Source organism: Globicephala melas, chromosome 3 (genome assembly GCF_963455315.2).
Source record: "Globicephala melas chromosome 3, mGloMel1.2, whole genome shotgun sequence".
In the NCBI taxonomy this organism is placed as follows: Eukaryota; Metazoa; Chordata; class Mammalia; order Artiodactyla; family Delphinidae; genus Globicephala; species Globicephala melas.
Window position 1 is genome coordinate 100135820 of NC_083316.1, and position 22601 is coordinate 100158420.

A 22601-nucleotide genomic window follows, 5' to 3' on the forward strand; every position below is an offset into this window, starting at 1 on the left:
TTTATTCCTGTCTTACCCCTAGGTTCTTCATGACATTTTTTTTTTCTTAGATTCCGTATATATGTGTTAGCATACGGTATTTGTCTTTCTCTTTCTGACTTACTTCACTCTGTATGACAGACTCTGGGTCCATCCACCTCACTACAAATAACTCAATTTTGTTTCTTTATATGGCTGAGTAATATTCCATTGTATATATGTGCCACATCTTCTTTATCCATTCATCCGATGATGGACACTTAGGTTGCTTCCATCTCCTGTGAAAGTTTCTGTAAGACTGTTCTGATATTTGTAAACTGTATTCATATATGTGGGATAATTCATATAAATGGAAAGTAGACTTACGCAGAAAGCCAGAACACTAATGCCTTGGTGGAAGGACTCTGAGTTGAGCACAGATTCTTTAGTTTGGGGTTCAGGAAGCTCATACAAATGTCGTTCATTGGTAGACTGATGTTCATACATGCTTTGGTGCCATGCAGTTTGAAAACATCACAGAGAATAAAATCAACAAAGAAAGTGGGAAGTTGGAGATGTGTAAGTGAGAAATGATTGAGAAGAAAGTAGGCATGATATCCAACACAAGGGAGATGAATTGAGAGGTGAATGAAAACACTAAGCACATTTTTGAAGGTAATTTAGAAAGGAGTACAGCGTGAACCAGAAGTCTTTGGACCAGAAATCTTCTTACTTAGGGTAAAATGGAGGAGAAGAGCAAGTTAGTTTTGAAGTTAACAATGTGCTTGTGTTCCCTTGACCTCATTCTTATCTTCTGCCACATACCACTTCCAGGTACTCGCTCAAATAAAAAGTAGACTGTTGGTACACACGTATCTCTGTGTCAAGGCTGAAATGAAAAAAAAAACAAAACAAAACTGTAAACAGACCAGATAGAAGAATTCCAGAAATAATGAATTTTAAAATATCTTGTTTGGTTACTTATCTCCTTGGGCCACCTAGGGAATGGAAAAGTGGAGCTTAACCCTAGGGAATGGAAAAGTATTTTTTTCTAGTGTCTTTAATGCATATTCATATGTGATTAAGTAAATATTGTTAGTCACTATAACAAAACGGGAAGATGAGAAGGGGTGAAGTTATGATAGGAGAATGAGTCTTTGAAATTCAGTTAATCAGAGTTCAAAGTAATTTGGTTACATTGACCACAGAAATAAGGGGTCAGCCTTATTTTTGGCAAAACTGCCTACAAATGAAGTCCAAGTGATTCGATTGGACGTGATGGACTGTCCATGACAAAGCATCCACTGTTCTTCATGCCATGAGTTGTACTAGGGTCATTCCTGTTTTTAATTGATACAATGAAGTGTGTCCTTTGGTCCATGTCCTGCCTTATTTGCTGCTTCTCAGCTCTTCCTGGATTCAGCTTCACTATCTCAGAACCCTAAAAGTTATTTAATACAACCTGGATATGATCCTCTGAGATGGTGGGATAGAGGTCAGGGGAACATTCATGCTTAACTAAGGTGTCCCCATCTACTTGTCACATGCTATGATTGCAGTCCACCATCAGATCGTCTTCCCTCTGCTTTAACTTAACCCAAAGTGCCCTGCCTTCATTTAGTATCCAGGAGGACTAAGACCACAGATTACTAACAACCTACTGCAAATTATATGGAGTTGTATTATTTTCTCTCTCTCCCGTAAGACAGTAGTTCTCAGAACATTTGAGGGTGTTATGGATGTTTGGAGTAAAGGCGGAGTGAAGAAAGATCTTGATGGGGCTCTAGAGGTGAAAACCTGTTTACTAATCGTTGCTCAAGATGAGCTTTGAGAATCATTGTTCTTTCTCTTTCTGTTATTATTAGAAAATTGCTTATTTCACCATCTCACTTCTTCTTGATTATATAGCACCTTAAGCAAAGAATCAGACTTTTATATCATGGCTCTTAAAGCTATGATATAGCTTCTAAAGCAGGTCCAGTTAGTTATATAGTTAGTACGTTGTTGTAAACACGGGTTTCTTTGGCTTCTATGTATTTTCTTTTCCTACTTTTCAGCTATTTCATGGATCACAGCCATCCCTTCCAGAAAGTGGCAGATAAAAAGAGAAAAATTGAAGCTCATAAAGTGTGTGGGAACTCTGTCTCCTATAGGTCACATAATGGCACTGAACAGTTTGACCACTATTCTGGGCTACTTATGGGAACAAGACAGGCTTTTCTGCCAGTGACATATCTCTTATACTTTATTCTCAACAGTCTATATAAGTTTTTGCAAATAAGTAATACAAGAGCCTATGATACAATGGCATATTTGGAAACATTAAATGAATTGATTAAATGAAAATATTAAATGAATATTAAGTGAAACTTGTAAATGAATGTATACAACCTCAAAATGATCCGTGACGAAGGAATCTCTCATGCCCAAAAAATGAGTTGAATACACAAGCCCTTTTCAAACTTGCTAAATGGATTCTCAGTAGAAGAAGGAAATAATAAGGAAATGAATAGTAATAAAAATAGCAACTTAATCACTCTCTTTAAAGGACACTACTGGTCCTCTCATTAACAATAAGCATTTCTATTTCTTGTCATTTGCAATGCTTCTGACACAGTGTAAAGTGCTTAAATGTATTACCTCATTTTATCCTCACAACAACCCTGTGAGCTGGTTATTAATACCTCCATTTTATGAATAGAAAACAGAGGCTTAGATAGATTAAGCAACACGCTCAGTTAAAAATGGACAAAACTAGATCTTGAACCTCAGGTTTATCCTGTTATAAACACTATATTACTCTTGCCACGTGAAGTAGAATAAAGGTAAGTAATAGTCTCTTTCATTTTCTTTCTTTGTTTTAATTATTGGAAAATTAGGCTTAGTGACTCACTGAAGGAGGTTGTGGCCAGGTCAATTAAATGACTAGCAATGACTGTTTACCTAGTGCCTAAGGGTAAATGGCTTTGGGATAACTGGTTGATGGAGACAGACAGTCCTTGGATAACTATTACCTCTACTATTTACTAACAGGGAGTTCTTGGGCGAATTAAGTGTTCTGAGACTCAGGTTTCTCAACCAAAAATAAAGATAATAAGACTTATCTTGTAGGAAGTGTTGTGAGGATGAAATATTTGTAAGTATATGGCAGAGAATCTAGCTTACATTAGGCAGTAAGTAGGTGATAACTGTTGTTAATGCTTGGTACTTGGACATTACAATTTAAAAGTCAACAAGACTATTTGTATATAAACAATTATGCAGAAAGGAGTTTCCTCTAAACATGAAAAAAGAGACATTATTTAATTTTTAAAGTGCCTGTTTTGTAACTTTGAGGCAAGAAGGTTCTTTAAAAAATAAGTCAGCTTTATTTAGCTATAATTTATGTAAAATAAGATGTGTAACTTGCAAGTACACAGTTTGATGAGTTTTAACAAATGCATATGTCTTTGTAATCAGCACCACAATCAGGATATAGACTATTTCCATCATTCCATGAAGTCCCCATGAGCCCACCCCACCCCTGCCCCAGGAAACCACAGATCTGATTTTTTTTCACCTAGATTAGTTTTATCTGCTCTAGGACTTCATATAAGTAGGAATTATGCAGCAGCTATCATTTTGTGTCTGTTCTTTTGCTCAGCATGTCTAAGATTGATCCATGTTGTTGCTCAATCTGCAGTTCATTTATCTTTCATAATGAGTAATGTTTCATGCTATGAACATACCATAATTTGTTTATTTGCTTGTTTGTTTCCCAGACTGGAGCTATTATGAAGAAAGCTGCTATGAGTATTCATCTACAGGTTATTCAGTGGATGTATTTTTTATTTATTTTTGTAAATACTTAGGGGTAGAATTGCTGCATCTTTAGAGTTAGGTATGTGTTTACTTTTATAAGAAACTATCAAATCTTTTTATAAGTAGTTGTATTATTTTACATTCACACCAGCCGCATACAGAGATTCCGTTGTTCCACATTCTTGCCAACCCCTGATATTTCAGTCTTTTTCCATTTTAGCCATTGGGTGTGAAGTGGTATTTCATTGTTATTTTAATTTGCATTTCCTTAATGACTTATGATTTTAAGCATTACTTTCATGTGATACTTTTTTGTGTGCTATACATTTTTGAAATATATATTCAATTTTTTGCCCAATTTTTTTCTTATATTCTTATTAAGGTGTAAGAGTTTTTTATACATTCTGGAACAAAACTTACGTGAGACATATGTATTACAAATATTTTCTCCATCCATGGACTTACTTTTTCATTTTCTTAATGTCTTTTGAAGAACAGGAGTTTGTAATTTTGATAAAATCCAGATGATCAATTTATTTTCCTTTTGCATCCTAAGATATCTTTTTCTAACCCAAATTGACAAGATTTTCTTCCAGAAGTTTTATAATTTTAGCTTTATGTTTAGGCCTATGATGCATTTTAAAATACTTTTGGGTATAGTACAAGGCAGGCGTTGAGGTTTTCTTCATATGGCTATCCAGTTGATTCAGCAAAATTTGTTGAAAAGACTATTTCTCCAAGACACCCCTTTGCACATTTGTCAAAAGTCAGTTTGCCTCTATGTGCAGATCTATTTCTGGACTTCCTATTCTTTTTTACTAGCATGTTTATTCTCATGTCATTACCACACTGTCATGATTATCATAGCTTTATAGTAAGTCTTGCAATCAGATAGTGAAAGTCCTCCAAAAATATTTTGACTGTTTTTGGTTCTTTGCATTTCCATATACATTTTAGAAACAGCCTGACAATTTCTACCCAAAAAAATGCTGGAATTCTGATTGAAGCTTCATTGAATCTATATATCAGTTTGGGGACAATTTTTACTTTAACAATATGAGTCTTCCAGTCCATGAACGTGGTATACACTCCACTTATTCAGGTCTTTAATTTCTTTCAGCAGTGTTTTGTAATGTTCAGTGTAGAAACTTTGCATCTCTTTTGTTAAATTTATAAGTATTTTATGTGTTTTGAGATTATTATAATGAAAATATTTAAACTTAATTTTCTTATTGTTTGTTGCTAGTTTATAGAAACACAAAAATTTTATACATTGACTTTATATCCTCTTTAAAACTTTGTTTTAGTTAAGATTTAAGGAGGAGAATAATAAGAGACTGTGAAAGAAACCTGATGGATGTAAATAAGAGAACAACAAAGAATGATTCTATATGATCACAAAGAATGATTGTATATGAACAATTTTAGAGGGTAGGTAATGAAAAAATAGTACCATATCTGCTAACTATTGCTATGTAACAAATCATCTCAAAACCTAGTGCCTTAAAATAATACACAGAGTATTATTTCACAGTCCTTTGGGTCAGCTGAGTGGTTATTCTGTTTTTAGCTGCTCATACAGATACATTCAACTGTACCTTTGTCTCAGAAACATATCTGGTACATACTTTATTCTATCTGTGAATGAATCAATTTATTGGGGAAAACAATTGGGAAAACAACAAACATAAAAAAATCTATTGAAAAGAACATGAATAATTCATTTCACATACTCACAATATTGGAAATAATCAGATACTACCAAAAATATTCACCTACTAATTAATATAAAATATTAATACTTCTAAACTAATTATGGTGATTCATAAAAAATCATAATCAAAAATCAAAAAGAAAGTATAAAGTATTTTATTTACTTATTAAATAAATTTAACCCATCACAGAATCAATAAAAGAGTTGCATAAGAGGAATCAGGGTAGTATTTGTATATATGAAAGTTTGTTTAATCATGGATAGAAAGGAAATAATTTTTAAATTAATGTTAATAATGCATTTATATACATATATGTTTAGTCCAATACTTTTAATATATAATATAACATGTCCCAAACTGATTATTTTTCTGCAGCAAACTTTTTACTTTATTCTCCTCTCTCTTAGTAAGCATAACCCCAGCTGGCTAGTCCAGAAACCTGGGAGTCATCCCTCAGGTCACGCTGTCCTTTACCCCAACATCCAATCCATTTTAGAATTTGGTCCATTGGACCTCCTTTAACATTTCTGCTTTTCCCCATCTCCATTTCAAACACCCCTGACAAAGTCACCAATCATCTCTCAGGCAATAACTTCCTAGCCAATTTCCCCACATTCATTGACCCATGCCCACCCTCACATAGTCCATACTGTAGCTAGGGTGATTATTTTTACAAACACACATATGACGATGTCATTTCTGTCATCAAAACAATTTAGGAGAAGCTCACTTCCTTAGAGTGAAGTAGAAAATTCCTACTATGGCCTAATGGACTCTGCTCTTGCCAATTTATGTAGGTTCAATGCCGCCACCACCGCCACATCCCCACAGCCCCACCTCCTCTACACTGCTGCTGTTCATTGCACTTTCCAGACCAAACTGTCATACGCTCTCCCATCAGAGTCTTTTTTGCACGAATCACTATTTCTTCTACTCTTTAGCTAGCCAACTTCATCGCATTCTTCAAGTCTCAGAGCAAATGTCATTTCTTTCTGGAGACTTTCTTTTCACCCCAAAACAAGGTCAACTTCTTTTTTGCACATACATAGTATACTGCACTTGTTTGTAAAACTAGCCTCACCTGTAATTATGTGCTCAATGCCCGTCTTCTCAATTGAGCTATAGTTTCCATAAGGATATAAACTTCATCCATATATATTCATCCAAGTTGCTTATTTCCATCTGCAGGAATGAGGACTTCCTTTATGTATTATATGTGGACTAAGTACAATATCTATTATCAATACATGTTAATAAGTAGTAATAATAAAAACACTTTGTCCTAACTTAGCATGGTTTCAACAAACATGTACTGCACTCCCAGAATCAATGTGCCAAATGAAAAGTCACTTCAGCTGTCTCAGCATGGGAACTTAAGTAATTACTCACTTGGGAGAGAAACGGGCTTAATTTAACCAGAATAGCAGAGCGTCTGCTCCAGAGAGGTCTTGGGCTGAAGCAATTGGAACCTTAATCTCACCAAAATGACAAGGTTTTGGCTGAAGTGAATGGGGAATCTTGCCCAATACTTGACCACACCAAACTGGCTTTAGTCAGGCCCTCACATTTCATGTACCAACATCTACTTGTTTCTTAATTTAAAAAGGGTAAAGATAACTTAATTGTAAACAATGCCGTTTTATAGTAGACTAAATAGTTTTAGAGTTATCCCATTTAAATTTTCATTTGTAAATTGAATAATTCATTTAACTGAGTATTCACATTTTCTTAGGACTCTGGTTATTTTATGAGCTGCCCTTTGTTGAGAATCGTGTTTGGGCATCTCAACAATGACTGCATGGTGAATGAGATGAGGAGAAGAAATAATTTAAGGGGATCTGACACTAAATTGCAAGGTTTATGAGGCAGAAAGCATGCATGAGCATTGAAACGGGGCTCTTAAAAATGCTGTGACTTGTTTTTGGAAGTAACAGGACCTCAGCTAAGAGCAGCTCCAGCTGCAATCCAAATGGTGATATTTTCATATGAGAAGGGCTAAATGATCATTTCGTGATCTTTCAAGCAAACCACAGAGGAAATTCACAAATTACTACAGCAGACTTTGCTTGTGTTGACACTTATGTACACAATCAAAGGGGCTTTTCTCTAAGTGTCTATATTAAAGGCTTGCTTTCACAAAAGAAAAGTATCCCTTACAACTAGCTATAGGAACAAAGAATAAAGAAACAGAAGTTACTGTTTTATTTATCAATACATTTTTACTATGCTATAACTCTGTACTAATAATCAGCTATATAAACAAGTGATTCATAAGAAAAATTGACACAGTTTACCCATTTCCTTATGAGTAAATGGATATTATCAAGTTGATTACATTTTTTGTATGTGATACTAAGGGACCACTAAATAAACTACTGCTATATCTGCTACAGTATATTTAATCATCTTTCACAAAAAGATATGTCTTTCATGATGGTACTCCAACTTAATTTCTGAGCAGCTCTGCCATAACACTTTGTAAGAGAATGGAGATATATCTTAAATATTCAATGTTTATTTCACATTGACTAGATATTGAGACTAAATGTGATGTCTGAAGAAATTTTTTTTAAAGAAAACTGGCGGTCGTAAGTATGTGCTCTCTATTTTGGCATTTTCCTTGGGGACTGAGTAAAGTTTCTAATTGCTTAATTACCTATTAGGATGACTGACCATTGTTTATTATTATTATTATTTTTTGTGGTACACGGGCCTCTCACCGTTGTGGCCTCTCCCGTTGCGGAGCACAGGTTCCAGATGCGCAGGCTCAGCGGCCATGGCTCACGGGCCCAGCCGCTCCGTGGCATGTGGGATCTTCCCAGACCGGTGCACGAACCCGTGTCCCCTACATCGGCAGGCGGACTCTCAACCACTGCGCCACCAGGGAAGCCCCCAAGTTCTATCTGAGTTACAAGTTAGGGACTACTTTTGGTGATTTTGAGCCTAGTGCATAATAATTGCTAGAACGAAACACTTACCCTATGTCTTCCAAACTATTAACAGAATACATATAAAGGAGGAAATGGTCTGAGAACAAGTGCCGATGGGTTTTAGAATAATACTAAAAGCCAATGAAATGCTGTGGAGATGTACTGAAGCAAAATGTCAATTTTGGGAACTGGATGCTCTAAAAATAGGACTAGATTTATGCAGCATTGTATTGGAGGTTATCTATGAGCTTGATTTATAATCTTTTCTCAACAGACTCTCAATTTCTCGAAATTTTTCTCAATTTTTGGTAATAACTCCTGAAAGGAAAAAAAAAAAGATTATAGCAGACATGTGCTTATAATGTCTCTACTCCTCTTCCAAATACTTCATGTCCTCAGAACATGGCTTCCACTGAGAGATTTGAAATCAGTTTCTGGATTTACTGATACAGGCTACTTGCTACTAGGAATTTGAGAAATTCATGGGAGGTGTCTCACCAGGAACCCAAGAAATGGAATTTTAGGTGTGGCTAGCAAATGACTTAAAACTGCTTTAGTAGACTTCCCTGGAGACAGAAAAATACTGTCTATAGGTCTAGTGGATTCAAAGCCACACAGTTTTTTCCTTTCTGTAGTGGACTTTCTCACTGCTCCAGAATGAGTGTATGGCAGGATGGAGTTTTTTGGAATTCATATGTCAAGTTCATAGCTATGAGTGGGTAAAAACTCTGCTTTTGCATTCCTACAGAAAACCACTAAAATGAGTCATCCTCTAGGGGGCAGTAGAGCATGATACAGGCTCAGAATTGTCTGGATCAAGTTCCTGAGGGAATGATTGATCATGAAGAACGATTAGTCTTAGACTTGAGAAAACCTTAAATAGGCTTTAACTTTATTATAGTGCCCCAGAATCCCCTCAAATTTTTGTGGCTAGTGAAGCTAAACAGTGCTGAGGTAGACCAATTGATGAATGCAGCTGCCCTGAAGGAGAATCACAGGTGAATGAACCTAAACCCCAGATCTGCAGAAGACTTGAAGAGGAAGGGATGGGGCAAGACTGACTGAGCCTCTTGAAGTGCGATGCTCTACAGTGAGACTTCTGACCCTGAGGAGCCCCTGTCTTGCCAAAGGAGTTCCAGTTTGGGGAGTGTCCCTCCTTATTTAACTCCAGTATGATTTTTCAGCTATCTAACTCCCCTCATTTTATAGTATTCAGGATGGCAAGAAATTTTTTCTAGGCGACTTCTGATTTCTCAAAACTTTGGTTATTCAGCTTGGTCCCATACTGCCTCAGTTATGTTGGTACAGTTCATCTAATAGTCAATTGCCTGTGTAATAGAAAGAATTTTGTGAAATTACCTTCATCCTCATGTTATGAAAGCAAGGACCCCAGGAGGGTGGTTGGGCACTAAAATCCTAATGCTGATGCATTTCCTTTCCAATTTTCTAGGAGAAACTTAGACAGACACAGGTATGGTACACTTTCCAGAGTGCCTGATGGGAAGCCTGTCTGACCGAAGTGAAGAAGGAGAAAAGCATGTTGGAGTGTGATGAGTGGTAGTGGTGAGTTGTACAAACACATATGGCATTCTCCTGTGGGTCGTGGGTGCATAAATATCTGATGGGAGAAAGGGTAACAGAGAAATAGAATTACTTTGAAAGTATCCATAGCCTCCCTCACCACTTTGTTTTCTTCCAAGAAGAAAAAATTATTACTGATTGGGTCTCATTTTCTATGCAGAATTTTAGTGATAGGATAATTCTTATGAGAAAAGCAATCAAAGCACAGGGTGAGAGTAAATTTGACAGAGGGCTGCATGCAGCAGGGAAAGTCACTGTAGGCAGCTAGAGCTATTGGTAAGAGACTCATAGGAGGGTCCCTCCTCTGGAAGGAGGAAAATGAGAGAGAAAGGGTGGCAGTGGGAGAACCATATTAAGGGATGGAGTTGAATACTGAGAAGTGATGAGGAACAAGAAAACTATCCAAAAGAATAAAAAAGTTAAGTCATGTGGCTTGTATTAAAAACACTCCATCCGTTTTCAGGCATTTTTCCCCCACCAAGAGACTTCGCAAAGATTCCAATTGCTTTTATTTACTATTTGAGAATAGGCCATTTGGGGACAGGGATTCAATTATATTTAGGTTATAATTAAAAAGTATATTGACTTGGAATATCATTATATATTTATTAGCCTAAGTTACTTCTTTTAGCTCTTTCTTCACTTTATATTTTGATGATACACTTTCCTAAGTAGCAATAAATCTGAAAAATATTTTTAAAATCAACAACAACAAAAAAGTTCTAGCTGGGTATTACCAGGCTTCCTGCCAAGTACAGTAATTGTTACTTGTGGAATTTTCTTAGAATGGCCAAGGCATTTGACTCAATAACTATAACTCTGGAATGAGTATCTGGGTGGAGACATTAGTCTGTTGGAATGTTGGTGAGTTAGTTCAAGCACATATGCTGGAAGAAGAGATTTATCGATGGATTCACTCAGGAAATCCAAGAAATACATGGTCTATGTTTTCTTCAAATCAAACATGGAATTTCATTAACCTATGCTGTTGGTTCCCCTTTTCTCTTAACAGATTGTTTCCTTTTTTTTTCCTACTCTGCTTGCCTTTTGTGTTTTTTATACCATACTAATAATCCATTTATTAAATGATACTCTTTTTTGGATATATAAATACAAAGGCCACAGTTAGGTCATGTTAAGAAGGGTGGGTTCAATTATTTAAGAGCACACGTTGACTGGAAATAACCACAAAGTATGAGGAACTAGGGCAAATAGGAACCAGAGGACAACTACATCACTGCTCAGCCAAGCAACACAGAACGCTCAGTTCCCAGCCACGATGTCCAGATCAGGATTTTGACATTCTTCTTTCACTGAATTTGAGTTGAAACTGAATTTCCTTGTCGTTCTATCCAAGTTGGCGATGTGTGGAGCAAATTTATAGAAACTTAGAATGTAAATGTAAGCAAATAAATTGCAAATGGTACACCCTAAGTGCAACAGTTAATTCAAAAACATTCATCTGTGAATGGGCTGGTTTGTTTGCAAAGTATTAGTTAGGATGTGCCCAATGCAGAGAACAATTAAGGAACAGTTTTGAATTTTGAATGGTCTTTCATCGCTGCACGTTTATTAGGTCCTGAAAGTGATTACACTACCTTTAGTTTCCTCCCCCTTTTTATTTAAATTTGTTGAACATATCTGTACACAATTCATTTTTGCTTTTAAACTTCCAGCCATTAACATAAACAATTAAATAGTATAAAGTTGTTCTCCTCTTTGATTTGTCCATATGTTAAAAACACTAAACCATGAGATGTGGTTGTGCAGATCTCATCTGAGAATTTGCAAATATGTGGCTCCATTTGCAATGGGCCTGCTGCTGTATAGGGATGTCCATGTGCCTCAGGGCTTTCATCCATTGTTTTTCCCTTGCACATGTCACTTTAATATTCATTATTTTAGGAAATTACTGTACCTAATCAGCATATAATTTGCCTTTCTTGTCAATTAATGTAAATAAAAAGATCATCGTATTTTCTAAGAAACAGATAAAAAAGCTACTCACGGAGATAATATTCCTCTGTTATACCTATATAACAGGAAATGTTTCCCTACCCCTTGCACTGAGACATATGAAACTTTACCCCAGAATTTCTTTAGGTAAATTTAAACATTGTTTAAAGGGATGTTTATAGAACCTTTCAGTTCACAAATCCCTAGAAGTTAATTTGCTTTGCTTAGAATTCAGCCCTTGACCACATAGAGAAGGAATTTCGAGAAGTAGTACAGTCCCAACTCACTGGAAGTCAGCGGGGGAAAAACATTGTGCTTAAGCCGATTTTAGACTCAGAATGTAGCTCATTAACATTTTGTAAATATGACACATCCAAGAACCACATTTATTACAAATCCAAGAATAAGTGAGGTCATCTGTTTCAAGCTTGTTAGAATTTTGCTTTGGGACTTTATGGGGGATGTGGCCCCTCTTGTGTGACTTCCTGAGCTGCAGGAGTGAGAAAGCTAAAATCTATACCTCTCAGAGCCTGCTGAAGCTAGGGCTGAAGGTTTAGGTTCTGCAGTCAGACGGGATGCCCCAAATTTGAAACTTACTTAAGGCATAGGTTTCCCTTCTTCAGTTTCTGCTGATTTTGCTGGTAAGCATGATTGCGCAGGAATTAGGATTCCCTGCTTCACGTGAAGGCCCCCGGTCTATTCAGTAGCTTTGCAGGGCCCAGTTATAGTACAGAGCCTAGGAGGTGCAGAATGGTTCTAGAGCTAACAGCTACACCTTCCAGATCCCTGGATTGCACAGTTAAGGTAACTGGTCCCAGAGCAATAGTTCCAGGGACAGCTTCCAGATTTCCAGCTTCCCTAAATGTGGTCAAGTTAGCAGCTCCCTTAGTGGGCCAGAATCATTTTGAAATTATTTCTAGAGTCCAATTCTCCGTCTCTTTAAATGATTTTATAAGTATCTAATTCCCTGATTTAAATTACTTCTGGCTTGAAATAGAGTGTTTTCTGTTATCTGTGACTGAATTCTGATTGATAATAGTGTTTGAGGTAGTAGGTTAGGTATTTAACCTACTTGGGTTTGAAGGAAGTGAGGATTGACCTACCATTAAACGATGGAACAATAATAATCTGTGGAAGCTAGTGGTGAAATGGTTAAATTATTACCTGTATTCACCTGGCTTGAGGTGCCTAGAGGAAACATGACTTTGATAACTGAGTGATAAGGTGGCACAGTATGAAGACATGATGAGTAGGGGTGAACTGGCTGCTGCATACTGCGTTAGATTAAAAAGAGAAATGAAAAATTCAGGGCTTTAAATTATCCACTCAGTGTGGTTAGAGAACTAGGAAATTTTTAGCTTTAAAAAACTCTTCTTTCTTGTGGCTGTTGGTAGCCGGAAACCAGAGTCTGACCCTACGGCTTGTTAAATTACAACATGGGTTGAATTCAAACACTTGCCAGATTTCTTACGTGAAAATGCATATCTTGGGAAAAAGTAAGATTCTGGAATTTGGAGAGGTGATCCTTGGAAGAATTTGGAAAATTCTGTTTACCCCAAAACTAAACCCATTGACCTTCCAATGACAGCAAATGTAGCCCCTTCTATCCTGTGTTCTAGTCGTTCCTTGCTTTAAAAAGCTGTGGTGACTTTTGTTGAAGTTGTCACCTAACCAGGGGATACTAATTTGCCTCATGTTCCATTCTACTTAAAGCAGTCCTTCTGGACCTGTAGGTAGAATCTGATCCCACAGGGACCCAGTTACAAAGCCACACATGAAAGGAAAATACGTTGCACTTCAAAACACTGCAAAATTTAGCCAAAAGAAGTAAAGAAATGTGCTGATTCTCACAAGATTTATAGATCTTGCTGTGTACCTCATTGCACAGAAGCAGCCGGCCTCATAGAAGAATGAAATGGCTTATTGAAGACAGCAATTATGATGGTAGGTAGAAGTCAGCGCCTTGTGAATTGAGGTCCACAGAGAATGTGAAATCTTGTCTCAACCAGTGACCAATGTATATATGGGTCTGGGAAGAAAGAGGTTCAATTGGGAATATCACTGTTCACGGTATGCTGATGACAGTCTTCCCAAACTGTTGCTTCTACCTTACTATGACTAGGAATGCAAAGCCCTCATTGGCCAGGTCTAAGTTCCATGTCAACCCTCAGTATCAAGCATCGGGTCCACTCGAATGGTTTGAGAAGTGGGCAGATGGTAGTTCTCCAAAGGAATATCTGAATATGATTGCCAGAGGAAGGGAAGGGAATTCTGGGTAGCAAAACAACTGTCATGTCATCTAGGAAGCCATTGCCCCATGTATCCCTTATACCATCATAATGACTGAAAATCTACCACAAGCGAATAATTACTGTTGTTTAAAATTTGCCCTTTTAAAAATGGCAGGGACTTCCCTGGTGGCACAGCAGTGGTTAAGAATCTGCCTGCCAATGCAGGCGACACAGGTTCGGTCCCTGGTCCAGGAAGATCCCACATGCCGCAGAGCAACTAAGCCTGCATGCCACAACTACTGAGACTGCTCTAGAGCCCGTGAGCCACAACTACTGAAGCCCGCGTGCCTAGAGCCCGTGCTCCGCAACAAGAGAAGCCACCGCGATGAGAAGCCTGCGCAGCGCAAAGAAAAGTAGCCCCTGCTGGCCGCAGCTAGAGAAAGCCCACACGCAGCAGCTAAGACCCAACACAGCCAAAGTAATTAATTAATTAATTAATTCTAGAAAAAGACAAAAAAAAAACGGCAAACACTTTCTACTTAGTGGATTATCCTCATTGTAAAGATGAGAGATTAAGTAATCTGTCTAGAGTGGTAGAAATGGGACTTCATACAAAGCTGTTTGACCACAAAGCCCCTACTCTTAAAGAAAACAAAGTAAGCAAATTACGCATATGCTATAAAATTTAAAAGGTGCAATTAAGGAATATATAGTAAAAAATAAATTTCCCTTTCACCCTGCCCCTCAGATACCAGTTTACCTGGAGTGTCTGTTACCAATTTCTTATTTAATCCCCTATGTATATGTACATACATATACAAGCATACACACACGAATATTTATCCTAAAAACACAAAAAGCACCATAAGATTATTTTATGCTTTTTAAAAAATATATCCATCTGACTGTCTTGGCGACAATTACATATTACTAAAGCAGTATGGCCTTGTTGATTTTGCTAATATCTACACAGTGTTTATTGTCTATATAGAGCTTTATTTGTGTAACTAGACTTATACATCTTTAAGTTCTTTCCAACCTTTTGCTACTATTAAAAAATGCGGCAATGAATATCGTTGTACAGATAGCTTTTTGTTCATATTTAAATATATTTGCAGGATATAGTCCTAAAAAGAGACTTTTTGAATAAAAGGGTATGTGTGTTTTTAATTTGTTAGTCACTGCCAAATTGCCTTCCAAAAGGATGGTTTCAGTTTTTACTCCCATCAGCAGTATTTGAAAGCACCTATTTTCCTGTACTATCCTGCTCAACTCAGGGTACTATCAAACATTTTGATCTTTATCAATCTGATAAATGGAAATGGTTATTTTTCTTATAGGTTTAATTTGCTTTTCTTTTACTATGGGTGATTTTGAACATCTTTTCTTAGGTCTAAAAGTAATTTGTATTTCCAGTCATGTTAAGTGTTCATATCCTTTATCTCTGGGGTTGTTAGTCCTTTCACTTTGATTTATGGTAGTTAACTGTAGATTAATGAAATAAGCTTTATTTTGCTTTGTTACCAAAATTACCCTCATTTGTTCACAGTACTGTTACTCTAGGCAGAATCTTATTTTCACTTCACTTATGGTTTCTATTGCTGTATTTTAAAATATGGTAGTCTTTTTGGTGTAAAGAGTGAGATTGGGATCCCATTTTCCTTTCCTTTCTAGATAAAAAAAAACTTCCCATTCCTGCAACTATGCAATGTTGCTTTCTTGAGACGGTAACAGCTTAACAGTTCTGCTGCCTTGTGTCCCTCACAGTCTAGTAATTTATCAGTGCCTTTCAAGCTGCCTCCTCAGAGTTGAGCTTTATTTTCTCTTATTATTAATTTATTATTTCTATTGAGACATAAATGTTGATTTGACATGTTGTATAACTTAAACTTCCACGATGTCACGTGTCATTTGTATCCTGCCTAAAGTGTGAAGCTCAGCCAAGAGGCGAAGTCATTTCCAATGTCACACAGGCGGCAAGTACAGAAGCTGGGGTTGGATCAGCTCTACCGTGCTGACTACAGAAAGGGTGAAGACTGGAGGTAGTGCTTGGCCGAAATCACAGGCCTCATAGGTGAGCAGGCAGGGATGGAAGGAGCACGTGAGGACAGAGGGAGTGCTGCCGATCAGGTGCCTGGGAGCCTGGGCTGGGTCCTCAGAGGGCACACCTCCCCACAGCCACCCCACCCCCGGGCAATCCCCGTATAGAGGACAGAGCTGGGGTGGGTCCAGCAGACAAAGTGTGGTGGATTCCTTCCCTTGAGGCACTGGGATAGTCATCTGAAGAGAACAGGTGGACTGACTGGTCAGAGGGAGTGCAAGTTCCCACCATGCCCCCCAGCTAGGCAGCCCCTGGGCCAGCTCCCCGCTGAAAGAACAGGACTTGATCCAGGTCCACAAGGACGGAGGGAGACGTTTAAGGAAGGCTGGCCCCTGCCTCTGCTCAACAGACTAGCACTCTGACCGCACAGCAGCCCCATACACAGTCTTCAACACATGGATCAGGCTGGGGCCTCTGGCTACAACCCACGGGAGAGGGACAGAACCAGAGGCAGGGGTTAGTCTGAGATGGCTTGGAGCTCCCAGAAATCTATCTTCTGGGTATTTTCCCCAAGGCTCAGCTGGTCTTGAGCACTCCTGCCAAGGAATGGCTCAGGCAACCAGGAACCACGTGGAAAACCTTGTCTGTTGTTTTGATGCTGATGGCTCTCAGGAAGATGGCAGCTATTCAAAAGGATTGTACACACCTCTGAGATTTTATGTACCTGACCTTTTAAAAATAAGCCCTAGATTTTCTAAAGCGTGCTATATCACCTAGCTTGAACTTGGTAAAGTGTGTGAAACTGATTTAAAAAAATTGTGTGGGCCTCTGGGTGTAAGCACATGAATAGATTTCTAAGGGAATCTACTTAAACCTTCTGAAATCTGTATTTTTTCAGATAACTGTATATTGTTGTTTCAAGAAATTGACTATTAGATTATTAAGTATTATATCCAACAGCAAGATTTTTACCTTGGTTTAAAATGAAATAAATAAGTAGACAAAGTGTCTTAATATTGATTGAAAACAAGATCTCTTAGAAAATGTATGTAGTACTGTGTTTCGGCCTAGTCATATAGGTATACTTTTTATAGTAAGAATTCATAGTACTTTCTGGATTCTTACCAGATGCAATAAAAAATTAATTCACTTTGTAATGCCTTTCTGCCCAAATTTGAAAAATAGAAAGTCAAGAAAGTAGTTACTATTGCTATTAACAGAAAATGATATTTGTGTTTCAATTTGGTAAAATAATTTATGCTATTAAGAAGAAGTGAGGCATGGTGGAGGCAGCAAGGGTTAGGAGTCAGATACAGCTGGTACCAATTCTGCCTCTGCCACTAGTGGCTCTGTATTCAGGGACAGTTACTTAACATCTCTGAGCTCCCTTAGTTTTCTCTTTTGTAAATGGGGATAATAAAAACTATCTTAGAAGATAGTTGAGAGGGTGATGGCACAGAACAGTCGCTCAGTAATGTTACTGTTTATTATTATTAATGACATGGAAAGTGAATTGTCAACCAAGAACAAAATGTACTTCCTTTGAATCAGAAAGAATTAGGTTCCCAAACTAAAGCTGGTTACAGTTACTAAATGTAAATTAAACCATTATCTCTTTGGATTATTGACATTTCTTTATATCTAATAGGACAGAAACAGTTCGGAATTTGTAGGTGACTTTATAACAAAAAATCAATGCCTCATGGGTGGAAATATTACTCCCAAATTTGGAAACATGAGGTGTCCACAAGCAAGTCTCTCAGCTACTCTCTGCCACAGTGTTATTCTTTCTAAAATACTTACGATGAGGAGCCACTTTCAGGCTAAAATTAAAAGACAAAATGGCTTTGTTTTGGAAAAACCGATTCATCGATATTTTTTTCCCATTGCTATAAAAAGTATTTGAAAATGAATCAAAACAAAGTGGTAAAAAATCTTGGTATGTATTTTTTCCTTGGATAATGAGGTACTCATTCAAGTCCTCTTGGAAAAGATTATTTTGTGCTCTGGTCAAGGTGGCCTACTTTCTTCTTGTGTTGAAAAGAAATAAAAATAGCTTCTGAAGTTATTTGAATTAGAAGTTATTTGTATTTTCCCAGGGAGAAAATTAGAAGTTATTAGAAGTTAGAAGTTTGAAATTAGAAGTTATTTGTATTTTCCCAGGGAGTGTTCACTTTGGGAAGAAAGAAAATTATACACCTGAAGAACATGGTTGGCCAATTTATTGTTGTTTGTCTATGGTAGGCCTAAAAGGAAATACATAGAATTCAAGGGGTTTTTTTTTCCCTAGGAAATGCAGTGTCTCATTTTGTTTTATGATAGAATACTACTCTTTCCCTCATTTTAGTGTGTTCAAAGGTGAATTATTTGAGCTCACAATCTGAACCAAACCACATATATATATATATATATATATATATATATATATATATATATATATATGAAATGGAGGAAAGAGAGCATATCAGAAGTCTTTCCTTACAGGAAGGTTTCAATAAGTATGTTTTCCCTCTTCTGAAAGATTGCTCAAACACATTTTAATTCCTCTAAAGTGCTCATTTTGAGAAATTGTCTACAAAAATAAATTCTTCCCTCTGAATTTTTTTCATATTCATATGGTCTTGTTCCTGTGTTCTCTATGGAAAAATGAGTATCTCAGCCACCTGGGATATTATTATAGTTGAGGACTGTCATCAAGAGGAATGTGTAATTGCAATTATCCTTAGCTCCAAAGGAGTTTGCAATGGACACATAAAATAAATTGATTTGTACAAATGGTAGAGCCAAAGAGGAATCTTTAGAACCAGGTGTTGGCAGAATTATTTCATTCATTTGTGCTAAGTGCCCTCTCCTGGTCACTGTGAGTAACGTGCAGGAGCTTATTCTTTTTCTAGATCTGCTTTGCTATGAAACATGGTATGTGCAACTATACATGTACTCCATGCTGGGCTTCCTATATGAGGAAAGAAATCTGGAGAAAAGTGACTCTCAACCTTACAAGAGTTAGAGTCTTATTTCCCTCCCTCATCCTAGTACCTTTGACCATCAAGTTATATTTAATTAGCCTTGTATGGGAGGGTAATACTTTTGTTTGTTGACCAGCGTGCTCTTCTCTTTTCCTCATGACTTCACCATCGATCCAAGGGAATCCTGCATATGACCTGTTTGTACATGACAAGAGTGATGTGTGGAACAGGAAGCCAGCCTAGAACTTGAGCAGGTGAGGAAGTGAACATCCTCCTCTTCTCCCATGCTCACTCATACAACAGCAGAATTTGTGTAAGCCCTAGGATCAACAGAACTCAGGAAAAGGGAGCATCCCAATGTGATTGAGTGTTAAACCTAAATATCTGTGAAATCACTGAATTTTACTTTAAGTTTTTGGCATCAGGCAGAATGGTGGGTGGTCTCAGAATGAGAAATTATGTGAAATTTATTACTGAAAAATTTTATCTTCTATACCTGTTTAAAAATTGTGATTGAACTAGGGATTCTTCTGCCTAATGACTTCAACAGAAAAACACAATTTTTGATCAGAGAGATTAGCATATCAGAGTTGGGAATGACTATATATGTCACCTAACCTAGTTTCTAGTCTAAGATATAATTAGACTTTCAATCTCTTCTGATAGAAGAGGTAAGGGTATTTCCCCAGACAAAGAATAGGCTTGCTTACTGTTTGTTAAAAAACCAGTAGATTCCTCAAGGTCAGTGTACTTTAGCTGTGATGCATACCCACTGTGTGCATCAAATCCAAATCGATCTGAGCAAGTTGGTTCATGTTGATGGGACTTGGGGACAGGAGAACCCGTGTAAATATGCAGATACTCATACTCCTTGCTGTGCCATGAGTAATGGAGTTCTGTGTTCCTAATCAAAGTCTTGTGTCTTCAGCCAGAACCCATGAAACAGTAACAGGCTAATTTCTTACTCTGTAAGTAGAGCAAAGTCAAATCCCAGACCTGACAGTAGCCTCCCACCCAGCTGAAAATATTTTTTCACTGTAGCATTCTATAATGAATATTTTTACCTTCTTTACATGTTAGAAATGAGAGCTGTTCCAAAAGCTAATTCATTTATCTTATTCATCTATCCCACTGTGATAATAAACTATTTATAGAAATCAAATTTTAAAACACTCAGAATATGTTATTGGCAGAAAAGTAGACACATAAATCAATGGAACAGAACAGAGAGCCCAGAAATAAACCTACAAACTTAAGATGAATTTATCTACAACAAAGGAGGTAAGAATATACAATAGCGAAAAGACAGTCTTTTCAGTAAGTGCTGCTGGGAAAACTAGACAGCTACATGTAAAAGAATGAGATTAGAACATTTTCTCACACCATATACAAAAATAAATTCAAAATGGATTAAAGATATAAATGTAAGGCCAGAAACCATAAAACTCCTAGAAGAGAAAATAGGCAGAACACTCTTCAACATAAATCGAAGCAATATTTTTTTGCATCAGTCTCCTAAGGAAAAAGAAACAAAAGCAAAAATAAATAAATGGGACCTAATTAAACTTAAAATCTTTTGCACAGCAAAGGAAATCATTGACAAAATAAACAGACAACCTACTGAATGGGAGAAAATATTTGCCAATGATATGACTGGTAACGGGTTAATATCCAAAATATATAAACAATTTATACAACTCGATATCAAAAAATAAATAGCTCGATTAAAAATGGGCAGAAAACCTGAATAGACATTTTTCAGAAAAAAAACAGAATAGTTTGTTTTTATACTCAAATCTGAGAAATGACATTTTGTTTTGTTTTGTTTTTGTTTTTGCGGTACGCGGGCCTCTCACTGTTGTGGCCTCTCCCGTTGCGGAGCACAGGCTCCGGACGCGCAGGCTCAGCAGCCATGGCTCACGGGCCCATCCGCTCTGTGGCATGTGGGATCTTCCCGGACCGGGGCACGAACCCGTGTCCCCTGCATCGGCAGGCGGACTCTCAACCACTGCGCCACCAGGGAAGCCTGAGAAATGACATTTTTGATCTAGGGAATATCTGTCTATTCCTCCTTCCATGGGGCAATAAAACTTTGGGTCTAGCCTTAATTGCTAAAGGACAATAGTGGAAGGTGGAAAACTGGATTACCGTGAGAAAAAAATACATTAAGTAGTATTTTAAAAATTCCTATTCTTCCCAGATAAAATATTACCTCCTGCCTTCTTTAAGCCCTATTGTTTCTATCTGGGTGCACACCTTCCCAAAGCCATTCCTTGTTCATATCCAAGGAATAGCAATCAAAGATCTCTGGGAAGCTGGGTTCCAGTGAACTAAAGGGAGATGGAAAAAATGAGTAATAAAAACACCAAAAAGTAGGATATATCCAATATCTGATACAGCCCATTGATTCTGAGAGAGATATGACTCACATAAGCCCTCTGGTTCGAAGACTGGGAAAACAGGGTCACATGTTTCCCTTTGATTCTCAGCTTGCCCCCCCCCACCCCAGTACCACACTAACCTCATGCATCTCTTTCAAGTGTCAAGCACAAAGTAGCTTTAATAATCTCTCCTTGGTCTCCTTTACCCATTAAAGCACAGATATAAAGAAAATAGTGCCACAGACAGGTGTTTCCTCATAAAATAAGACAGCCATTTCATTGAGTCTTTTCCAAAGAGAAACTGATAGAAGCACTAGTGAGCCAGTAGTCTCTCAACTACACAGACACCATGAAGCCAACAAGGTGATGAGGAACTTCCAGTTATACTGCTTAACATTGAGAGGATGGCTAATAAAAGAAAGTAAAGGAAATCGTGTTTTCTTAGAACATTGGCTTAGGTGACTATATGTTTTATTTTCAAACTGGGAGATTTTTAATAGTGAAAGGGAATATATTAATAATTAGCTCAAAACAATGGGCATTAACAAGGAATGTTCCAGTCAAACTAGAACATATGGTTATCCTAATAATAACACAGAAATTATGCTCTAAAAGGTGGTCAACACCAGCAAGAAAAAGGTTTCTTCATCTTATGGATGGTCTACTCTGAGGATGAGGAAACATGATGTCCCCTCTTAAGATGCCTAAAAATGCCTGTCACAGCTTCTGTAAGATGGAGCTGGAGGGAGTGCAGATTAGATATTGAAGAAGAGAAGATTAATGACTTCAAGACATAGCAATAGAAACAATCCGAAATAAAACACACAGAGAATAAAAACTTTAAAAATATATAAAGTGAGCATAAAGGAGCCATGAGCAATCTTCAGGCAGCCTAATATACACATAATTGAGTCCCTAAAGGAGGGAAGACCAAAAAAAATTTTTTTGGAAGAGATAATACCTGAAAATGTTCAAATTTGGTGAGAATTATAAATCCACAGGTCCAAGGATTTCAAACCAAACCACAAAAAACATGACGAA